The sequence below is a fragment of the Syngnathus leptorhynchus genome, chromosome 17 (assembly GCF_054491065.1).
Source record: "Syngnathus leptorhynchus isolate UIUO chromosome 17, UIUO_Slep, whole genome shotgun sequence".
Taxonomy (NCBI): Eukaryota; Metazoa; Chordata; class Actinopteri; order Syngnathiformes; family Syngnathidae; genus Syngnathus; species Syngnathus leptorhynchus.
The window spans coordinates 2,230,215-2,243,147 of NC_141211.1; the positions used below are offsets into that span (position 1 = coordinate 2,230,215).

Here is a 12,933-nt window from a genome sequence, read left to right on the forward strand (position 1 = left end):
CCTTCACGTGTCAATGCTCTTTCTCTTTGACCTGTGGGCTGGTTGCTTTCAAGACAAATCATATTAACATGAAATCCCACATTTCCAGGGAATCATTGAAGTTTCCCCAAAAACTAATGCAGTGAGTCACGTCGCTTCTCCGAACATATCAAATGGAGGCGCACAATATTATGGGGCCACATTACGTGTCGGAGTAAACCGGAACGCTAATCACGGTTAAATATGTACGTTTGTGTGCAGAGAACTCATTAATAACATGTGCAGAGACTCCACTCTTTCATTTACTCTCCATTGCTTACATGCTTCAGTAGGTGCTGCTATTTTGGCTAGCATTAATGGCATTTACGTACATTTCAATGGAGACAATTCATTTGAATTAGGAATAAACCCAGTTACAAGCTCGGGTGATGTTGTTGCCGTCAGTGACATTTGAAGACAAAACCGAGTTGAATTCTTCGCACATCGCCTCGTGTCAACTTGTGAGGTCATGACATGTGTAATGTCATGTGACTGTAACACTTGGCAGAAACACCTGCGGTGACCTTTAGCTGACGGTAATTGCTTCATTAGCTCACACATATATAGACACCGCTAGCCAGTTTGCCACCAGACGCCGGTGACGACACGTGCGTTTGTGGCTGCGACGTAAAGGTCAACGCGCTGCAAGTCTCCATACCGGCCGACACAACTCAGCGGCGGTCAAGAGCCCCGGCTACTCCGCACAGCTGCTTGCGTGAATTGTTGCCAGACATTTCATGTTCTGCCTCATTATTCATTCACTGCATGTCCTCATGCAGGCACATTTGACAGGTGGGTGGAGATAGTGTGGAAATCCGCTCGGGATTAGAAACGTAGGGATCTGATACTTGGATGTGACACTTTAATTGTGTCCCACTGACTTTTTTTTAATTTTTTGATAGCACTCAAGGTCATTTTGGATTGAAATGCATGATTCAAGTTGAATAAATATTAACATGGGACCAAGAATCTGTAAAATATCTCGTTGTAAATATCTCATTGTAAATAAAGGTATAATTACTTAATGTTTCGAAATGAAGCTGAACTCTCTGAAAATATGTTTAAGTATGCCATCCAGTCTTCTCTAATTAGTGTAAAATAAACCACCTCTACATTTTGAGTGTTTTTGTTTTTTATTAATGACCTAAAGAAAACCAATTATCTCATGCAATTAAACACTGAAGGTGCACCCGACCAAATGAAGTTTTGTTTACACTGATTTGCATAAAAGGTCCTTGCGGCACAAAGGACATTCAGTGAGTAATAGACTGGAGAAATTTATGCCCTTTCAAGATACACCCACCTATCCTGATAGCGCTGTCTGAAACAGTCGAAACATAGATTCATCTGGTAATTTATTGTTTCATAAAAAAAAAGGCTCTACATAGGAATGCTGCCAAAGTAGAACTGGGCAACATCCGTCAATGTCGAGATTGGAAACGCAGTAAAATAATGACTGGGATGAATCGCACACGTTGAGACGGCAGTGACGATAGGCTCCATGAATTGCAATCAGGAGACGGATTTCAGAAGTGTAGTTGTCGTTTACAAATATATTCAGATAGATCTCATGAAGCAAATTTGTGTGCGGAAAGAATTTTGGTTTTGCATTAAGGGAGGTTTATTGACTCCCGGTTTGGATATTTGGAGTGACAAAGGGTCATTTGTTCTTTAGCTGCAAGAAACAACACAATCCTCCTCATTTTCATTCCAGCCTCAAGGTGATCAATGCACCATGGAAATACCACGGTCTGCTTGAATTGTCATCCAATATGTGTTTAGTCTATCGCTCACTTGAAGAAATGATTGCTTGCACTAGCTCTTTTTTTTTCCCCCTTCCCTGGCCCTCAAGACTCCAGGTATGGTGCAAGCTGAATTAGTTTTGATGTTGACCCTCAGGGGATCATGGAGTATAGCGAGAGGCAGAAAAAAAAGCCCTTTTTATTTTACATTGACTGGATATAGCTAAATATACAGTAAATGTAAAAGTGTGCGTGTGTATAAATAAATATAAATCGATGAAGTAAAGTTTGGAATCTTCCGCTCCGAGAGATGATTGCAATGATGGTGCTATTGTCAGATACAATGCATTCTGAAAGCATTGCCAGTGGAATAGTATTTCAGTACATTTAACATGATGTTGCTTTCTTCTACAGCACTCTGAAATTGTGTTTTCACACATGGCTAGTTTATTTAATAGCTGGAAGTCTCTTTTTTTTTCTTCTCTCTCCGTAGTTCATATAATGGCAACAATCAGATTTCCCTTGGTGCTTGCTTCTTTTCATCTGTCAAACCGATGCTTCCATTTGCATAATTAGTCTTGACCTTAACTGTGAAACACATGCAGATTGTGATCTATACTTGACTAAACTTAAATTAAAACCTGGGGATAAATGTTAGGAGGAAAAAATAAAAAATTTTTTCCAGATGTTAGCAGGTCCTTCTGTTCTATTTTGCTCCTTTGTGAGACAATTCATACATTTATAGCACTCAATGCTGTTGTTTTTTCCCCTTTCCACTCGGCTGCTGTTCAATCAGGCTTGTTTTTACTTTGACCTTTTTCAAAGTTGAGTATAACTTCTTAATCCAGGCAATTGTCGCCAACAAATAATTCGATTTTTGCCCATGTGCCTACCACTACATGATGAATAACGACTGGCTTTTCAGCTGATGTAGCGTAACGGCGTGTTCTCTCCTGCATTTGATTACCTGTCCTCATCTCTGATAAGAAACGTTCACCAAAGGCGCCATCTCATCGCACCGTTTGGCATTACGAGAGACTTTTTACCTCAGGGCAGGCCACCTGGAGGTTTGCGGCGTGCAGAGGTCATGGCATTTACTCCATCTTTGCCGCCTTGTGAAGTGTTTCATTAGATTTTCTCACTCACAGATGATCAGAGTGACAGTTTAGCTCAATAAGGTGACGTTTTATAAAGTAGCCTTCTGTTCTTTGTCTAGCAGGTAGGAAAGTCAGTCAATGTTTTACATTGTATCTAAAAACTAAAAAAAAAAAACGGAGTCAATCATTTGTAAACACATTTTTCTTCTGCCACCACACAGATTGTGACTTGGAAGCCATTTTCAAGCAACTGAGGAATGTCGCTGAAGCATTATCAAAGGTAAGCAGAGCTGCAATGCTGCACAAATAAGCAATACGGATTTGATATGTTCTGTGACCTTTCCGATCCTCTGTAAAAAAAAAAATCCTCTTTCCCCAAAAATGTTTGATTAAAATGATTGCGAGAATAACACGTAGAGATTTTTCGGCGCATGGTAGCTTGACTCAGCAAAAAAAAAAAATATTAAAATGAGTAAATCCCACAAGACTGGACCAATCTGTCTTCTCGGCGAAGGAGCTTCCTGCTCTGGGTAACAAACTGCCTTTTACTGTACCATCTGCAGCTCACTTGCGTGGCTTGACTGGCTTTATCTGTGCCCCGCAGTTGTCTATTGCTTAGGTCCAACAGGCTCCGTGCTGTTCTGCAGTCCTGTCGGCACTCGCATTGTTTCCTACCAAACAAAACAAATACAAGCTTATCACAATCCTCAGTCATGTTTTCTTGTTTACGTTCAGCCGGAATGCTTTTTTTTAAAGTTCCCTGTGCAATATTTCCAACTGGCTAAGGCTGTGAGTGTTCAAAGGAACGCTACTTCCTCTCTGAATTCAAACGAGACGATTGAACACCAGGAAGGCCGTCACGGCAGAGCCAATTGGCACCTACATTTTCAGACCTTGCTTGAGATGTGGACAGTTGTGACGTGAACTTAATTTGGATGTTGACTTTGTTTTACACTGCGCCATCCTGCGTGCCACTCATTACGCAGAACATCATACGTGCGCCACCAAACCTCTAACCAGCCTTCGACAATAGATTGCCATTAATTACCTTCCACTCCAGCACAGTAAGCCGACCCCCCCGAAGGCGGTCTTGTATTAATCACAGAGCGTTAGAGAACTGCCCTGCTTACGCGAAAGAACAAGCAGTCAATTACCGAGAGATACCGAGTCTAAATTTGGAAGACTCTTGTCCGCAAGGCGCAGCAGGATGAATGAGCACCGGAAGGCTCCCGTGGGAAAGAAAACATCTGCCGGCCCAAACACAAACCAGGCGGGTTGTGTGTGTTTGTTCGGCCTCCTCGGGCCACGGAAGTACAGTACGGAGCCCGATAAAGCTGCGGCTGCTGCTGCATGGCTCGTGCTTTGAAGACGCAATGTCTGGGTTATGCAAAAAAAAAAAACCCCAAAAACGCCATTGCAGAGTTCATGTTGTCGGGTTCAGCAGTTCATTTGTGATTTAAGATTCTTCCACATTTTCTTTCTGTAGCTAGAGGATGATTTGAATATTACGTGTTCCATTTTTAATCAATTCAGCACATTTGACAATTCTTTGAATAAGTTTCCTATTGACACGGGGGTAACTTTAAGGTTCCAATTGTGTTAAAGTAAGTTTCAGCTGAGTCCCAGGCTTTTGAAAATAGGGCTACATCGTCACTGCACAACCTTCCCACTTTTGTAAACACATCATGATCAACTTTAAGGAAAAGTGAGTGTCCTAATTTCCCCAATGAAAGTGGAGCACATTACTTTCAGGTGTCTTGCTTCAAACAAACAAACAAACAAACAAACAAACAAACAAACAAACAAACAAACAAAAAAGTACTTTTTATTGTTCAATAAGAGCTTTGGTACCATATCAATGGACAGTATCCGTAAAGAATAACTCAAAATATAATGTCTGAGGTCAAGCCCACCAGCTCTTTTTATGTAAGCGACACTAGTTTATTGAGGCACCACTGCCAATAACTAAATGGATGCAAAAGGGAGAAAAACAAGCTCGGAGTCAGAGAAAGGCTAAATATAATGGTGCAGACAAAATGTGGGATTGTAAGAAACTCCTGTAATAAATTGCTTGTTTGTTCGGCAAGCGCAGTGGGCGGATGTCTGTTTAGTTACATAAACGAGGCCGGCCACTTGCCGTGACATTTTTTGAAGTACAACTTAGTGCACAAAGTGGAAGGACAGTTGATGTAGAGTTGAGTTTTTAATCATTTTAATTCTGTATGAAAAGCCCTTTTTTTTTTTGAATTAGCAACAACGCAGAGAGAGAAGCTTTAGATGATTCACTCAATGGTTCTTTAGATTCTCTTTAAAATTTAATACCGGTCTTGCCTGAACAGTTTAAAGCGTGTTCAATGGAGGATTTTTTTTTTTTTTTCTTAAGAAAAATCTTACTGAACTTTGAAAAAAGGTTACTCTTTATTTCTCTCCTGAGTATTTAAAACTATTTCCAGTCCATGTGTAGGCAGAGAGAAGGAGCAAGAAAAGCAAAGTTAACACCATACTCCATATCACAGCATATGGTGGAACTCCCAAGATGTTTTGCAAATGTGCTTCATTGTGAGCAGGATCAAGATGATATTGGTCATTTAATTGCACCCCCACTAAGTGCTCCGAGGCATTGACATAGCACCAATGTCAAATTATTACCTTTTGATTCGTTGCCAATCTGAACTTGCTGAAAATGTTTTCAGATGGAAAAAAAGTTATGACTTGCCTTTCCTGAGGTAAACGTGACTTTTGATTTCAGTCTGTGGGAAAATGTCAATGCTTGAAAACAAGAGTGGAAGAATAAAACAAAAGTCCTAATTGTCCGAAGGCCATCCGTCAACAATTGTCCGAAGAAGTCCCATCTTTACAATGATGGCAATTGGAAGTGGGGCTGTCACCACCTGCATGATGCCAGCTACCCACTGACACTTTTGGTATATTTAGACTGCACGCCAGCCAGTTACTGTAAGTACCTTTTGGATGCTCTTCCAGCCTGTTCACTCCTAGTCGAAGACCAAATGCTAATTTGACCTAGTATCAACTCAGTATTTGTCGAAAATACAATATATGATGGCTACGTTCGAAACAAAGTCGATTCCACATTTGTTCCTTGAAGTCGATTCAATGTCGCACAAATAGTCTGATTGCTCCGATGGGATGTTAGATTGACGAGGACCTCAAAGGATGCTCTGGGGAAAATCGTTTGTCTGCATCTTGCTCTTCAGTCAGATGAGACGCTCCAGCAGGATTCTCTTCTATCAAATTGTTTGTGACCTCTATTGGTGCTTTTGCTGATTGGTGAATGCACAATGGAGCCAAGTGGCCATTTCATTAAACTTTACTCCTGCTCGGCTCCTTAGAATAGTCTCTTCGAAGCTCTTCACATCTGTCATGTCCGTCTTATTCCGTCGTTATATTTTACAAGTCCTACGTTTTGCTGAATGCTTCCCAATTTGCCTTATCAATAGATCAAGTCTAGTCATTGCAAACTATCAGCTCTCAAGCATCTGTTGCTACTCGAGTATTTGGTTATCTCATTTTTTATTCATGAAATTAATGAGAGTCAAGATGTTCTTTGGCCGCACGCTGTTTCTAAAAAAAAAAAAGTGACCATCTAGATAACCAGCAGATTGATTTATTCTCAACAAAAGACACAACATCCTCGTGATTCGTCCATTATCCCCGCACGACCCTCTGGGTCGAAATGAAACTCGTCGCATTTGTAGTCACAGCAGGATATGAAAGCTGCCGACATTTATGTTTTGTTTGAAGAGGGAGAGCAATTAGAGCAAATTGCCAGCGTGAGGAGCGCTTGTTGAAAGCAATATCAGCTGACAACAAGGAGCAATGCGCCATTAGATCATCGGTGGCTAAGAGGGCGCATCCGTGCTAATACAAAGGCCTTTGGTTACGTGCCAGATTGTGCACCACTTGGAGAGACAAAAAATATTCCCTCTGGATCGTCAAACTGGCCTTCTCTCAAAATATGCAGTGGTGCCTTGAGAAACTGATTTTTTCTTTTTTTTTGTCTTTCGTGATAGCAGCACTTAGGCAAATGGAGAATAATTCTTCCAAGGAACTTTCAAGATTTTTATTGCTACTCCCAGTTGATGTTTACTGACAAAAGGAAATTATCTGTTGTGAATTTACACATTACAACAGTTTTTGGTTTGGAGGGCTGGGCTGGAAAGGCTTTCAATTATTTCCAGGCGACACCGGATTAGAAAATGACAAAGACTGACCATCATAGATTGCTGCAATTATTATTTCCAATGACAAAAGTGATCATTGCAGTCACTCAACACGGCCCTCCATGAATTGCAGTGGTGGCCCATTGGACATCATATGCATATGCCTGAGTGTTGTCATTAAGGCTCATGGATTATTCATGATTTATTCACAGAGAAATGAAGGAAAATGTCAACCTTCTCTGGATCCGCACATTTTTTTTTGCAGAATCAAAAATACAACTTTGTCCCAAAGAGTTTTGGCGTTAATGCTAGCACCAAACCAACAACCCAAATTACACAAAACGTATGCTAACTAATTGCCTAGTAATAGAAATGATCATAAAGCCTCACACAAAAGGCTGTCCTCCTTAAATGAAGTTCCCGGTGACAGTGGCAGCTGCATGGCTTGGGTAAATGAATGCAGGAACGCGGCCAGCGCGGCAATGGCGGAAGTGCATAATGACAACCATCGGCTTAGGTCAAACACAATGGCTTGGCATTTGAAGGGAATTAAAATACAATGCCGTAAGGACAGGGGGGTAGTTAATTTGGGGGAGAGAAGCCATTTGGCCGCAAAATGTTATCAACTGCGCTGCAAAGGCAAACACCTGCAGAATACAAAGCGTCGTTTTTTTTTTCGTAGGCTGTTACTGAGTGATTCGTGTTTTATATTGATTTCATATTACTATGAAAATATGATCTACTATATTTTATGCTTTACTAATCTGTTACTTTAGATTGTAAGATTTCAACATTCAGGTGACTTCCAAATACAAAATGCCAGTTTCATCAAATTTGCATCAAATTTGCAATCAAAAGGTGACCCCTGACCCCCAACTCATCAGAAGCGCATCCCAGAAAATCAATTGACAATCTGACTAGCATGTGAACTCCCCTTTGCAGAAATGCTCTCCCTATTTAATGATTGCAGGGCATTCTGCCCATCTCCTGGAATTCCTCATTTGTATTCCTCCTTTTTGCTCTGGGTAGAATAGCGCTATCTCAACCTCGCCGCTGACCTCAGATGTGTCACCAGCTCGGCCATAGAGCCCCCTACAATGAGGCGAGATAAAAAGCTCATTCTGTGCCGCTATGCCGCCGCTACTTCATTAGCTGGAGTCTAATCTGAAAGCCACAGAGAGGGAGGCCGTGTTCCAAGTTGTGTGGCCAGCCGGCCAGCCGCATGTCTTTCTAGTGTCTAGTTAGAAAGCCATTATCGGGGGACAAGATGGCTGCATCGTGACAACTTTCTTGTTGTTGAAATTGAAAGGGTAGACGAATTGACTTTCAATTGGCAGCAGTTCGAATGGGATCGTGATGGAACAGTTAAGCGCCATTGAAAATCTACTTTAGTGCCGCAGTCGGAACAAAATCTGGTCAGAGCGAGAAAACCCAAAGCACATTACGAAGGTCTTTATTTGGGGAATTTACAACATGCTGTAAATCTGCACACTGTTGATATAGTCTTTGCTTCTTCATCAGGTCAGAATAGAGCATGGATGTGTACCTAATGAAGTGTCCATTGTGTATATTTTGGGGCCAGTCACTTCCCTCAGCATCAAAGTCTACCATCCTCCCTGCGCATCACTATACACATCCCTGCCCCTCGCCCTTTGCTAAAAATAAACAGCAGCGTAGCACAAGAGGCAGAAAGTGTCAGCGAGTGCCACAGCCGTGTTTCTCCTCTCGGTTTTTAGGCAACTTCCTGGAATAGAATCGCGTCGGACGGCGTGTCGGCAGCGAAAACTCTTCTTCCCCCGAGACCTAACCGCTCTAGTGACTTGCTAAATTGAGGAGGGCTCACGGATACGCACAATCAAGCGCAGACACTGTAAGCAGACAAATTGAAAGTTTGCATTTGAGAGAAGTTTGTTCCAAATTGAGCCAGATGTTCTGTAAACATATGCCTGAAAAGTCACTGGCAGTGATTTCTCGTCCGACCTCACGATACAGTTAAGGAGAGCACAAGTGTTTGGGCCGTATATCTTGCAACACCCGTGGGCATCTCCTCAGATGTTAACATCTCTTGTCATGTTTCATTGCCTCTTTGAAAGGTCACACGCTGCAAATTGCCATTGCAGTGCTTATGAAAAAGCAAGGGGGAGGGAGGGGGGGAGGGAAAGGGGCCCCGACGGCATTTGCGGGAGTGACGGCGCCACCCTCGGGACATGGTGCGTCGCGTGAGCTTGCGCTGACTCAAAGTGACACATGACTCGCTCTGTCCATTCTGACTGACTGACAGGCCCTGCCCCCCTTTGCTCTACTTCCTCTATATCTACGAGCAGTCATCTCGCTTTTTAGATTTCACCTTGGAACGCTTTTAGCAATGGATATTTGAACACAAACAGTGAAGTCATACATGTAGACAGACAAAACACTCAAGCATATATTATGGCAGCTTACTCCTTGTAGTTGTGAAACTCTTCTTTGTTTGTCTGTATGACAGTTATACTGCCCCCCCCCTAGTGGCTAATTGGCACATACCAGAAGGAGCAGCAATTTCATTTTGACATTTTGTTAGTCTTGACTATAGATCAATGACAACTGTTGCGTGCTGTTTTGCATTCTGCTTGGGAAGCCATTAGACAATGGTCATTATGAAAGAGAAACCTCAGCAAAGGATGACAATTTCCAACAGATCTTTGTCTCTTTAATAGCCTCTGTCGGCTATTTTTTGCAGTTAAAAGGTAAAATTGCTGCTCATCTGTTCTTCCCTCACTGGCGGTTGTGGTGATGAATGCACATAACCTTGAGGCAGACGATACCTGAAGGCGATGAAATGCATCATGGGGCTAAAAATCATCCTGCAACATTTTCCTCTATTATTTGGAAGCAGCAAGAACTGATTTAATAGCAACATTCCGGCCTTGCTCGACATTTATTTGGAGCGCTGTAAAGTCGAACAAATGTAGCCATTTATTCACTTATTGGCTGATGGCTTCATGAGCCCCAACTCTTATGTCGCACGTAATATATTTGATTGGATGATGAAAAAAAGCGCTTTGTTAGACTTGTCCTTCCTGTTTGAACCCTCGGCCCACGCTTCCAGTTCGGCCGATAGATAAAACGCCACAAGGCAGGCGCGTCATTAAAATGTGCAATATCTCGGCTGTGTCAGTTTTATAATGATTTGCCGAAGCTGTGTATCCATGGCGGGAATGTGAAACTTGAAGTCATGCAAATTGGTGATATCACCCGTTCACTTGGTGCCATTAATGTTCCACCGTGGAAAAATAAAATGGGCGATTGACTGACTTTGGCCTTCGATTTCAGTCTTCCACAGCCACGCACGCACGTTTTATTTGAAGCCCTGCGTGATAACTTGCTACAGGTCGGAATTCCCAGCTGCCGCCTGTTGGACTGCGGGTGATGTTTGACAATGAACAACTGTGTGCCGCCTGTAGCATCTCAGCTTAAACACACGCTCTGGGATTCCGCTCTGGAAAAACTGCTGCACATTGTGCTCTTATGTCATCATAGGGAGTGCTCGGTGGAGCCGTATTGCTTTATGACAATAAAAAATAAAAAAAAAGTGGAAAACAGAAAGTGATCTATGGACAGAGGTAGTAACAAGTTCAAATTTTCAACCAAAAATTCCCATGGAAATTTGAAAAACATTCCAGTGATGTATCACTACTGCTATTTAGAAGTCAATTGTATTTCCTGTTCTATGGCTATCGTTCTACTTTTCAGCCTTTAAATCTGTTTTGTTGCCCGACCTCCTATTTATTGCCATCATTGGAAATGACAAGTTTCACAACGTGTGAATCTATTTTTAGATCATAGCCTCACAGCTATGTTCTCACTTATCATATGGCTCGGACACATGGGCGCTTCAACAAGCCAACGATAGCGTGAAGGGTGCTGGAGGTGAAGCCCACTCCCACTCAGACTCACTGCATCTATTTTCAAGACTTAGTGGGATGGAGATGGTGCATTGGATGAAATGCTGTGTGTGTGTGTGCGCCTTCTTGTCACCTCCTTATTGATTTGTCAGGGAGCACTCTTTTTTTTTTCATATTTATTTAAATGGAAGTGGTTATTTTTGATACATCTCAGAGATAGATATAAACACTGAGTGCATGTAAATTGAACAAAACTAAAACAAATGACTACAACATAAGCAGGCACATTGCCCAGTAACCAGATGTTTGGACATACTAGACTACTAGATATATATAGATATTTTTTTTCTTTTTTATTAGGTCCACTGTACCGCAAATCAAATGTCAGGCTGCCCCCACCCCCCTTTTTTTTAAAGCTATTTTAAGATCGGCCAAATAAGAAGCCTGTTTTTTTTTTTATTATTTCCAGTTGCCTTGGTTTGAAGGCGTCTCAACTCTTTTGCTATAGTGGCACCTGCTGGATAAAACATGTAGCTTGAAAGTTCCCCTTAAAAATAAACCCTTTTGCTCACTTCCTTTCTGTTTCTTTTTTTTTTTTTTCCCTCTCTCACAATGTAGTGTTTGTGTGTATTTTTGACTTGCAGTGTATTTGCATTTTCACCCTAACTTACTCCAGACAACATCTGATTTGATTGTCTGAGTTGGGCTATAAAGTGACACATGCTGCTTATGAGCATAATGGCATGTGACGTAAGCGCGTCGCCATCTGTTTTGGGGCTAATTAAATCCTAATTAAGAGATCTAATTGGATAGGATGACGCTCTCACCCTGTCAGCTCATCCATTCTTTCATAAAATGCTGTTCAAATAATTCAGCAAATGGCTTTGCTGAGAGCTTTCTGGCAGGCTTATCTATCCACGTCTGAGTTTGAAGACGGCAGTATTTATGTCCTGCATCATAACAACGGAACTAATCTGGACGACTGTGCAAAAATGACCGTCGGCGACTCACACCTGGTGATTGACGCTTGGACACAAACTACCAACTTGCTGCAGCTTGGTGTTCTTCTTGGAAAAACAACAATTTGAGGTGTTTGACTTTGCAGGGCTTGAGACCGCGACCAATTTGGTCGCATTTGCATCAGTGCTTCCAATGTCAAAGTTAGTAGAGAGCTTTGCTTTGACGTCTTGTCTGGCTAGCAAATGAAAAATGGCTGAAAGGAACTTATCATTGGGAGTGGTTGTCTTGTAAAAGTTCAGTAAAAGTAGGGCAGAAAGTCTGAAAGGCTTGCTCACAGACACATTACGGGAAAGGAATAATAACCGTTTTGTAAGATCTTCATCATCTTGTCTGATGGATAAAACCTCGTAATTGTTTTTACGGGCCCCGCCGTCTTGGTATCAGTCAGCACCAGGACTTTTTTTTTTTTTTTTTTTTTTTTTTTTTTTTAATATCATGTGCTGTGGCTTTGAAGCTCAGACTGCAGCAGCAGAGGAAGCCTCTTTCTTAAGTGATCAGCAAAGCACAAAAGACAGATACAAAGCGTGCTATTCTTCCAATTGCACGGAAATGCTCAGAGGTTCACAAAAAGTCTTTTTCACACCCTCAGATGGCATCAAGCCACTTCTTATAGTCTCTCCACGAGCTGGTCACACTCCCAAGTCGCTCAATACTGAAGCCCAGTCTTCTGAAATGACTTGATTGCTTTTATAAATACAATATATTCATCCCAGCCACTAGAGGGAGGTAGTAGGCATTGCACAGTTGTGTTGACACGCTTAACAACCACATGCTGTGCTAATTACTGCCATAGGGCCCACTAATGGCACTAACAGAGCTTGAAAAATCCATAGCCTAGTGGTGAACGCTTCGCCCTTTGACATTGGACACCCCTAAAGAAAATGACGCCTCTGAAACCCTTTGGCGATTTAACAACGGGAAACCTCGTAAACGTACCGTTGGCGCCCGTAAATAATTACCCGGAAGTTGTATTCTGCTTTCAGTTAGAAAA

The 12,933-nt window shown here is 41.9% G+C and overlaps 1 long non-coding RNA gene across 2 annotated transcripts in view; it reads left to right on the forward strand.

The window, feature by feature from the left end:
- Nucleotides 1-12,933, forward strand: part of LOC147042935 (uncharacterized) — a 48,481-nt gene that overhangs the window by 4,582 nt on the left and 30,966 nt on the right. For both annotated transcript variants that reach the window (XR_015068710.1, XR_015068709.1), the window contains exon 3: nucleotides 3,079-3,137. This is a non-coding gene — a long non-coding RNA (uncharacterized LOC147042935). The remainder of the gene's footprint in view (nucleotides 1-3,078; nucleotides 3,138-12,933) is intronic.